Genomic DNA, 11,559 nt, shown 5'->3' with positions numbered 1-11,559 from the left:
TCCAAGTTGCATAGTTTTCTCCAGTTAATTTATCGGCGCCATGCAAGGAAATAAGAACACTAGTCATGATTTTGAAGGTGCTGATTCATAACAAATTATTTATATTAAATATGCAAGCAAAAACTTATTTAATCCCATCAATTTAGCAAAATTCTAAATGAACCCTAAAACCATTTAATTTTGCAATGATACTTCAGTGATTCAGATTAAATGTCACCTCGGGGTGTACAATTATTCCTTCACTGAATTGAGACATTCTCAATTAAATATTACACCAGAATAACTCTTATTCCTATAACATTTAATTACCATTGATTTGGTAAAAAAATTATTAACTTTTTAATATTTTCTCATAAGTGTAACTCTTCATTTTCAACCCTATAGCCCCAATCTGCCTCAGGGAAGAACATAATTGGTACAATTGATTGTAGCGATCTTATCCATTACTGAAGTTCGCTCGGTCCCTTTTCATGCAAACACCTTCCTAAGGGGGACGCTCCCAGGGTGTCGCAAGGTCGAGCATGGAAAAATATTGCAAACCCATGAAGAAGACCATATGATGTGTTGACATAAGTCATTGTCTCACTTACTATAAACACTCTCTCCATTCACCTTGATATTGATCCATGCAAATATCTTCCTAAGGGAGGGTGTGCCCAAGGCACCACGAGGCCAAGCATGGATCTCACGTTGTGAATTTTTAGGTAGAATGTGGGTGAAAAAGTTGACATATCAAATATATGTCTTTTTCCTCCCATTAGGTGTTTTAGAACCTAAGGTTTATTAACTCAGATAAATTTGGCTAATTAATTTAATTAAGTCATAATTAATTTTCTCAGTATAACATTTATATTGAATAGCGAGACAATATATAATTGGATTTATTAAATGTTTTAATAAATCAAATTATTTATTGTATGCTTATAAAATATTTGTCTAATTCACCTTCCAAGTCAGTTCTCGGGTAAGGGTGCTCCGTTTCCGCCAACTTAAAATCTCAACCTAGACAGAATCGTTCTTAGACGAAGGTCCCTTATAAACAATTATTTATAAAATTAATATTTGATTGGTCAAATTAATCATATTAAAAGGAAAAATAAGAGATTAACCTATTTCTAATCTTTTTAGAAAATCTCTAACACAGGTCTATGTGAAATTAATTTTAAACCGTTTAAAATTACTTTAACCTATGTTTACATGCAACTCTGGATTATAGATTTTAATATCTAATTCAATAAAAACATAACTCTTAGAAATTAATGAATTTTAAAACCTATAACATGCATACTAATGATATAAAAGAGTATAACAATTATATTATCTAAGTAATGTCATACTGCATGCATCTCCTTTTCCATTAACAGTAATATAACACTTACATTAAACGGTTAATGAACTATATAGTAAACGTGCTTTTAATCATAGATTAAAAGACATAATATAACATTTATATTTTATAAACATGCATACTATGTGATATACATCATGCTTGTGCATACTTTAGAAATAACCTAAACTTTAAATGTAAAATTTATATTTAAATATGATGCATGATTATGCTTAACCTATGGTGGGATTTTAAATCTATATGACATACAATATGCAACATATAAATTATATAATTTAAACATACATCACATGCACATTAAACTATATAAAAGACATTAATAGACTGATATTTGACACCATAATAAAATAATTAAATTAATATATTTGAATTAATTAATTTAATTAAAACCAAATAAAATATAACAAAAAACTAGAGGAAAAATGACAACTTAGACATGATCAACGACCTCTAGCTCATGCGCACGTCAGCCTCTAGCAAACATATTGTCGCGACACTAGGGCACGATGTCGCAACGCTAAGGAAAAAAAGGCCTTCTGTCTCGTGTCGTAGCATCGCGATGCTGCAATCTAGAAACTCGATTATACAACAATTAATCCTCAGAATTCTAGCGTTCTTCACAGCAACAACAACCATGAATGACACGAACTTGAATCATAGACTTAATTGCTTAAAATTAAATGCCCAAAAACATATGGGCCTGTACAATTTATCGAACAACAAGCATACAAATCTAAATGCCAAATATCACAAACATAAATTAAGCCAAAACACATACGAATTACAACATTTATCACATGAATTTAATTCGTAAAATACCTACAACAAATCAAAATTGATATCCTTAAATGAAAACAAAGACAAAACCATTGACTCTGAAATCAATTGAAGGGATTGAATCCTAAAACGGAAGTGGTTGGTTGTTCCATCTTTAAATTGGGATTGGAAAAATAAAAAATGATTTTTATAGAAACATAAATTAGGCTAAGCATAGAGATTTTTCAATCTAGAAAAATCAGAGATAAAGAAGATAAAAGAAAAAGCGAACCAAAACCCTCCAAGGCCATGTTTAAGCCTACTATGAAATCCCAGGAAATCTTCCACCAATGAAATACACATTGTTCTCAGGACACAAGGAATGGTAATGTAGGATTCTACTGAGTTTTTGGCCGAGGAAAAAATCATTACAATTTTGTGACAGAGTTTGAGTGAGTTTTCCAGAGTAATCAGATAACCCTATCTCTTTATGTTTCAGGTAGAGATAAAGAGATAGGAGAAGGGGAAGGAGTTACGTTAACTCCCCTCCTAAGTTGTCCTTAAATAACTCCCTTAACGGGGAGCTATTTGTTTAATATTATATTCAAATAATAATAATATTAATAATATGGTTAGTCTAACCATTAATAACCATATTATATGCATTTATAATATCATATTATAATGCAACCTCCTCTTTTAACCTATAGTTTTAATATGAATCAAATTCATATTAAACTATAGTCTATAGTACAAAACCTATTTAAAATATTTGAATCTTATTCAAACATTTTTCTCTCACATAATATATAGTCTTAATTATAAATCATATTTATAATTAACTATATATTATAATGTATTAACTTACATTATACATTATATTAATCATATAAATATAATTAATTACTTAAATTCCCATAAATAATTTGAACAATTCAAATTATTCCAAAAATAATTATTCATTGTTTCTATCCTTAGTGAGCTGACAAGGGGACCTATTGGACTTACAGATTGGAAGCTCTAATGATACGAGATTAACCAATTAAACTCTTTAATTGGATCAATCAACATTCATTAACTGTCAGTCACTCCATTAAAGAACGATAATTGCACTATTTGCACTGAGATATATTTCTGTTTCCATTGGATATAACCAATCAACAGTTAGTGAACCCTTCACAAATTGCTCGTAACTAAAGTTGGGTCAAAATTACTGTTTTACCTCTGTAGTTACATCTAACTCCTTACATGCCACTGATTCCTCTAATGAACAAATTAGGTATAGTCCAACTATAAACTAACTCCTCTCGAGCTAATGGGAAGATGAAACCTCATTGTTCAAGACCCGGAATTAGCCATTAGGGGAGCAGGTTATCTACTTTCCCTTTCTACGAGAAGGAGTGAATTTCTTTTTGTATAATTGTGTTCCCAGCTACCTACTTGGAAAAAACTCCAAAATGGTACGCATATTGAGTCGGAGAAACATGCCACTCTCACCCATACAAATAAAAATTTTGCCCTCATTGACTGGAGTTTATCACTAGGGATTAAGGTCAAGTTACCTATGGTCATCCTAGTGAAAAGTTAGTTTCTTCAAGCAATGGTGTTATACTGAGAAACCAATCATTTTGTGGTCCGCTCTTATATAAACTCTTTATATAGGATACCCCCACTCACATGTCTCCACATGAACAATATGGATCATATTGTTTGTAATACTTACAACTCATGCAGCAATTACAAAGTGGACCATATCTGCAGTGTCACCAGGATAAGGCATCCAACCTTAACCATAACCATACACTGTAGATCTTTTAGGTCATTACTTGAACACGATTCACTCATATGTCCACCATATACTGTTCAAGTTTAAACGACCTTGGATTTTACTTTATTCGATTGAGTTAATACCATCTAAAAGTCAAATAAAATACTTATTATTTTATTAAATAATTTGTATTTACAAAATTATAAATTACAAGATGAATGTGATTTAAGACCTAAATCCAACACTTTATAGGATAATGGATCCTCAATGTCACCATTTGATATGAGGTTTAGGGTTTCTGTTAAACCCATATAACGAGTAGGTGGTTTGGAACCCTCCCATTACGTCGAGGCACCATCAACTCTTGAGGTGGATATACTTGATTGGATGAATTAACACCAAGAATCTTGTGGATATACTAGCCTCTTCAATAACTCTTTTTGATATTTCAGTAGTTTCATTGAAAAGTTCATTCAACACAATCATACTACGTGGTTTATGCTCTCCGATGTGGTTCTCTTAAAAAAATGTAGCATTTGTTGACACAAATACATTATTTTCTTCAGGATCATAGAAGTAACTAAAGGGATGGAATTCTTAAAGCGGAAGTGTGTGAATGTATTCGTGTCTTTAATTTAGTTTTTACAGAACTTTAAAAAGCAGAGTACCAGAAACAACAGGATAAACAAAATTTCCTAAGCATGCTTTGCTAATGAATTAATAGAGAGGAGAAGGGATCGTGGTACACATACCCTTGAATAACCGTCTTCTTGCCTCCCCTCCGGTGAACACGAACATATCCAACACTTCTTCCGTTCTAATCACCACGAGCACATCAACATAGAATAGGGACACCACTACAATGTCTTCCTCATTATTCTCAAGGTGAGAATCACATAGAGTTGTGGGCTTCTATTTATTAATTTTGGTGAAGGGAGAGTTATGTATCTCTTAAGAGAAAATATAACCTATAGATTGTTATTCTCCCATATAACCTATAGTATTAATACGGATTATATTCATATTAATTTTAACCTATAGTTTTTGTATGAATCATATTCATATAATTAATATTTGAATGATATTTAAATATTTATTTCTCTAATTAAAACACATATTATGATGTATTACATATATTATATTAATTGTATCATATACAATTAATTTGAACGATTCAAATTAATCTAAAATTAATTTGATTCTTATTAATCCTTATTGAGCTAACAAGGAGACTTTGTGGACCTATAGATTGAAGCTCCAATTATAAAAAATTAATTAATTAAATCACTTAACTAAATTAATCAACCTTCATTAATTGTCGATCACTCCATTAAAGACAAATTGCTACACTCTTCACACTACAGATATATTTATGTGTCCATTGGATATAACCAAGCAATAATGCGTTTGAAAGGATACGCGAGTATCCATTACGGAAAAGATCGCATCCTAATTTTAATTTATCATAACACACAAAGAATATATGTAACGGAAACAAAATACACATGATCAATTACGTATACATATGTACGTACACACACACACACACACACACACACACATATAAATTAAGAAGAAGAAAAGATTCGGAAAACGTACCCTTGAAGACTAGCCTCTTCACAATTTCCTCCCAAAAAATTTCATACACGAACAATAAAAAACACAACAACAAGTTTCAAAACCAGTAGATATCACCATGTGGAGACCTCAGTATTCTCAGGGTAGAAAACTATAAAGAGTTTGTGGGCTTCTTTGAATAATTTGGAGAAGGAATGATTTTTTTAAGAGAAAAAACATTTTTCCAAAACCTTGAACAACTTCAATATTTTCAACCTCTTACAACTCCAACACATTTTGGAGTATTTATAATAGTACAATTGGAAGATGAAAGAATCTTTCTTTTCATCTTCCAAATAATAATGAGAGAATTTATTGAAGAAAATGAAAGTTTGATAATTTATTTGAAGAAAATGAAAGATTTATGTAATTAACAACCTATTTTATTTAATTAAATAAAATTAATTTTTATTTAATTTATATACATACTTTAATTTAATACTATAAAAATAAATTCTCTCAATTATCTAATATGAATCGAATTCATATTAAGTTTGATATTTTCTCTCAAATTATATCTCATATATTATATATATATAATTCCCTTTATTAATCTGAACAATTCAAAATAATCCAAATTAATTCATTCTCATTCTTATCCTGATCGAGCTAACAAGAAGACCTTACGGATTTATAGTTTGAAGCTCCAATGGTACTCGATTAATTAATCAAACTCTTTGATTAAATTAATCTACTTCCATTAACTGTCAGTCACACCACTAAAGACTGACAACTGTACTCTTCGCACTACAAATATAATTATGTGTCAATTGAATATAATCAATCAACGGTGCATTGACCCTTCACAAATTGATCGTAAGTACAATTGGACCAAAATTGCAATTTTGCCCCTGTAGTTACATCTAACTTCTTAAGTATCATTGATCCCTCTAATGAACATAAGTCATAGTCCAACTATGACCAAACCACTCTTGGGCCAGAAGAGAGTGTGGTGCCATATTGTTCAAGCCCCAGAATCAACTCTTAAGGGAGCAATTTATCTACGGTCTCTAATTATAAAGAAGGAGTGAATTCCTTCTTGTGTTGTTGTGTTCCCAGCTCCCTAATCAGATGAAGCCTAAAAATGGTAGGCATATTGAGTCGGTGAAATGCCACTCTCACTCATACAAATCAAAGAACCGCCTTCATAGGCAGGTGTTCACAGCTCACTCAGGATTCAGGTCAAGTCATTTATGGTCATCTTGATGAAATGAAAGTCTCATCTATCAACGGTGTTACATAGAGAGACTATATATTTTATGGTTTGGTCTTATACAAACTCTCTGCATTTACATAGAGAGTGTCATACCCCTTCCCAGATTGCTCTCCTAATTCAAAAAGAGATGTGAAGACAAAAATTGTCAACCTTTTTATAACAACTACAGTCCAACATACTCTTAAAAACCTGTCCTTAGCAACTGCTAAACTTAATTAGAAGATATAATTTTCTAGAACAAACTCAATAACAACTCAAAGCATACAAATTACTACTAATAAAAATATCAGCTTCAGCATACTTAACAGTTTCCACAAAAAAAAAAAAAAAAAAAACTTATTTACAATATCTATTCAACACAAACTCTACCCTGTTTCCCATGACATGAACATAAAGAATGGATTATCAAAACACAATGAGCCACCTAAGCTTCACACTTTCTGAAGGGCAGAGAAGTGACTAACTAGCAAAACTACTAGGCCTCGGGATGTCGACCATTACCTGGGAAGGAAAACATTAAAAAGAGTGAGCTAGAAAGCCTAGTGAGTGACTTCCTTTTTTCTTTTAAAAAAACATGCTTTCATAACTCATAGTATAAACAACTTTAAAATAAAACATTCTCATTAACATACCAAGGTTCAGAAATAACATTTAAAAAATAAAGAAAACATTACATAAAAACCCTAGTTTAAAACTCATCAACATATCCTGTAGAAGGCCTCTACTCCCTTACCTAAATATGCGAGAGAGCCCTTTTGCTCAATCCCTAATAACCTTAATTGAGAGCGAGCTCTTTTTCTCAATCTCATCAACGTCGATAACATAATTCTTACGGTGCACGTAGAACTGAATAGGATTCTTCTTATTTTACCATACCTTCGATAGCAAGAATCATCATATAACTAGGTACCTTATCATACCTTTGGTACCAAAGCTTAGGAGTAGGTTTTCATATCATTACACATGTTAACATCATTTAATAGCATTCTTCCAAAATTATAAGAATCAATGGATAACTCATGTAAATACTAAGTCATGTCAGAAAAAATTAAGTAAAACGCATGGGGTTTCTTATAACATTGTCTTTAAAACATCAATCATGCGTTTAACTCAACGTCTATTACTAAAAGCATGCATTGACCATTGAGAAAAGAGAAACTATGCGTTAAGTATTCATAAGTAAAACACTCAGAAAATATTTTGAAAACTAGTAACTCACTATCTCAAGCAACTTATCCAAGGGATCTGTGGGCATCCCCTATTTGCGTCTGCCTTGAAATAAGGAAAGATCCCTTGGTCAATAAAATTAGCTCCCTTTTGAGATTAACGCATAAACTTAACTTCATCGCATACTAATAATTCATCACATCACAACTAGGTTCAACACAGCATAACCCATTTTCACCGTATCAGCTATCCTCAGCCATCTTATCTTATAACTTAGTTGGAAATTTGGATATTTTTCCTTAGGGTGCTCAGATAAGCACTAAAACACTTTCTTAGTCTATGCGATGAACGTCTACATGCGCCGTACTAAGAGCGCCTTAGTTGTGAACTCTTTGTCCATGCATTAACGTATATCATCAATTGGTTAGCTACTTTCTTGTTAATTTATACTAAGGTTTGTATGGCATTTTAGCCTAATTAAATGCCACCTGGCATACTTATCTTTCAATTAACGTATGCAAGACTACCACCTAGCTTGCTTACCAGTTAATTAAGTTAAACTCCTCATCATAACCTCATCGAATGGCCTTACGACCACTTAAGCTTCTTCCTGTCAGTGCATGCTTCTACTTCTTGTCATATCCTCTGGGCGTCACCTTCAACGCATGATCTTTTGCTGCCTCGTTTGTCAACCTAGCCCTCAACATTGGCATACGAGGTTGGTCGCTAGTTCCCTCATACCGCATTGTTGTACTTAGCCATAACGTCCTTTCTTGAACCTTTGGCCACGTAGTTCAATAGAGTTGGTTGCATCATGCCTCAGAGCTCCAACGCATGGAGTTCTCTACTTTATCTAAGTGTTAAATTCTTTCTACTTCACCCGAGAGCTCAACATTCCACACTTAGCATAATTTCTTGACCCTTTCCAATTTTCCATTGTCTAAACTTCTCAAACTCTCCATACGTTGATTGTGCTTACAACCCGAACGCATATACTCATAACACTTTGAAAATTTTCCTTCTCTTAACATTTCAAAGGCATCATTCATTACATATTTAGCTTACTTTTGCATTAGTATTAATACACATTCTCAATACAGAATTAAGAGAACTTAAGCTTAATTAACTAGTAAAACAAGTTTAGGGGTTTACAATTTACCCTCCCCTTAAAGAAATTTCATCCTTGAAATTTTCCCTAAACTCCTCACGTGAATAGGTGTGGATATCTATTTTTCAGTTGATCTTCAGCTTTCCATGTAGCTTCCTCAACTTCATGATTTCTTCGTAAGAATTTTACTAGTGGAATAGTTTTATTCCTTAACACCTACTCTTTCTTGTCTAAAGTATGAATTAGTTCCTCTTCATAAGAAAAAATCTCTTTCAATTGCATTGGTTGCTCTTGAAGAATGTGAGTAGGGTTAGGTACATATTTTTTTAACATAGACATATGGAAAACATCATGTATCTTGGATAACTCAATAGGTAACATTAACCTGTAAGCTGCTGGTCTTACTCGTTCAATTATCTCGTAAGTTCCTATGTACCTTGGACTTAGCTTACCAAACCTTAGTATCCCTTTCCATGGAGATAACTTTAGGAATGCTCGATCTCTAGTCTCGAACTCTAACTCCCTTCTTCTCTTATCTGCATAGCTATATTGTCTGTCACGAGCTATCTTCACATTTTCTCTAATTATCTGCATAGCTATTAACTATCTTTCACCAACCTCATTCCAACAAACTAGAGTTCTATAGGGTCTTCCATACAAAGCCTCATATGGTGCCATACCGATGCTGGAATGATAACTATTATTATAAGCAAATTCTGCCAAAAACAAATGTGTATCTCATCTACCTTTAAACTGCAGTACACGAGTTCTCAACATATCTTCTAGAGTCTGAATCATTCGTTCTGACTGTCCGTCCATCTATGGATGAAAGGTTGTACTAAAATGTAACTTAATACCAAGTTCCTTTTGCAAGCTAGAACACATAACCAGTCATCCTTCATCAAAGCTCCATCTTATCTCAAAACAAAATCTGATCTCTTCTGTTGTTTAACTTTTTCAATCAACTTACTGAGATTACCGTATGCCATTTGAGCCCTGATGATATCATCTACTAATATAGGTCTTACCTGGAAATGAGCCATCATTTCTCCTAAACATCCTACTGTTAATGCTGCATTAGCTTCTTTGAATTTCTGTAATAACCTTCCCTTTAAAGAATTCAACGTCTCTGGAACAACTTGATTTTCTTCTCAAAGCATTTGCTACTACATTAGCCTTACCTGGATGGTAGTCAATGGTGCAATCATAATCTTTTTATCGATTCCACTCCATCATCTCTATCTCAGATTTAACTCCTTCTGATCAAAGATATATTTCAAACTCTTATGGTCTGTAAAGATATGACATTTTTAGTGTACAAGTAATGCCTCCAAATCATTAAGGCTAGCACAACAACTGGTGATTCTAGATCATGAGTAGGACAATTACCTTCATGTTTCTTCAGTTACCTAGATGCATAAGATACAACCTTACCATCCTGCATCAACATGCATCCCAATCCCTGTATGGATGCGTCATAGTAAATCTCGAACTCCTTCTCTAGCATTGGAAGGGTTAAGATTGGCGTAGTTACGAATTTTTACTTCAAGTCTTGAAAACTCCATTCATAGTTATCTGTCTATTCAAACTTAGCATCCTTCCTGGTCAAATTGGTCAATGGAAGTGCTATCTTCAAGAAACCCTCCACAAACCTCATGTAGTAACCTGACAGACCAAGGAAACTACGTACTTCTTTGACTGAGGTAGTTCGTTCCCATCTAATTATAGCCTCAATCTTTTGAAAATCAACGCTAACACTTGCTGCAGACACCACGTGTCCTAAAAATATCACCTAGTCAAGCTAGAATTTGCATTTGCTGAACTTAGCATATAACTACTTCTCACGCAGTGTTTGCAACAGTATCCTTAAATACTCTACATGTTTTTCTTTATTACCTGAATACACCAAGATATCATTTATGAAAACAATTACAAATTGATTAAGTATGGATGAAATATCCTGTTCATAAAATCCATAAACACCGTTGGGGCATTAGTTACACTGAATGACATAATTAAAAACTCATAATGCCCGTATCTAGTCTGGACAACCATCTTAGGGATATCTAACTCCCTAACCTTCAATTAGTGGTAGCCTGATCTTATATCAATCTTTAAAAATAATTATGCTTCTTTCAGCTGGTCAAAGAGGTCATCAAAACGAGGGAATGGATACTTATTTCGTATAGTTACCTTGTTTAGCAGTCTATAGTGAATACATAATCTGAATGTGTCATCTATTTTCTTCACTAATAAAACTGGCGCTCTCCAAGGTGACACATTGGGCCTGATATAGCCCTCATCAACTAATTCCTGCAATTGAACTTTCAGTTCCTTAACCTTAGTTGTAGCCATCCTGTACGGTGTCTGTGAGATGGGTGTTATCCCTGGTATCAAATCTATAGTAAACTCTACCTCTCTATCTGGTGGTAATTTTGATAACTCCTCAAGGAAAACATCAATAAATTCCTATACCACAGGAACATCCTCTGGTCTTATCTTCCTCGATTGAGAAACTGTTACATGGGCCAAGTTTGCTGCACAACCTTTACTCAACAGCTTTCTGGCCTTTACTGCTG

This window comes from Benincasa hispida, chromosome 7 (genome assembly GCF_027475165.1).
Source record: "Benincasa hispida cultivar pf3 chromosome 7, pf3_genome.v1.1, whole genome shotgun sequence".
NCBI lineage: Eukaryota > Viridiplantae > Streptophyta > Magnoliopsida > Cucurbitales > Cucurbitaceae > Benincasa > Benincasa hispida.
Note: the sequence above shows the minus strand (reverse complement) of the source record.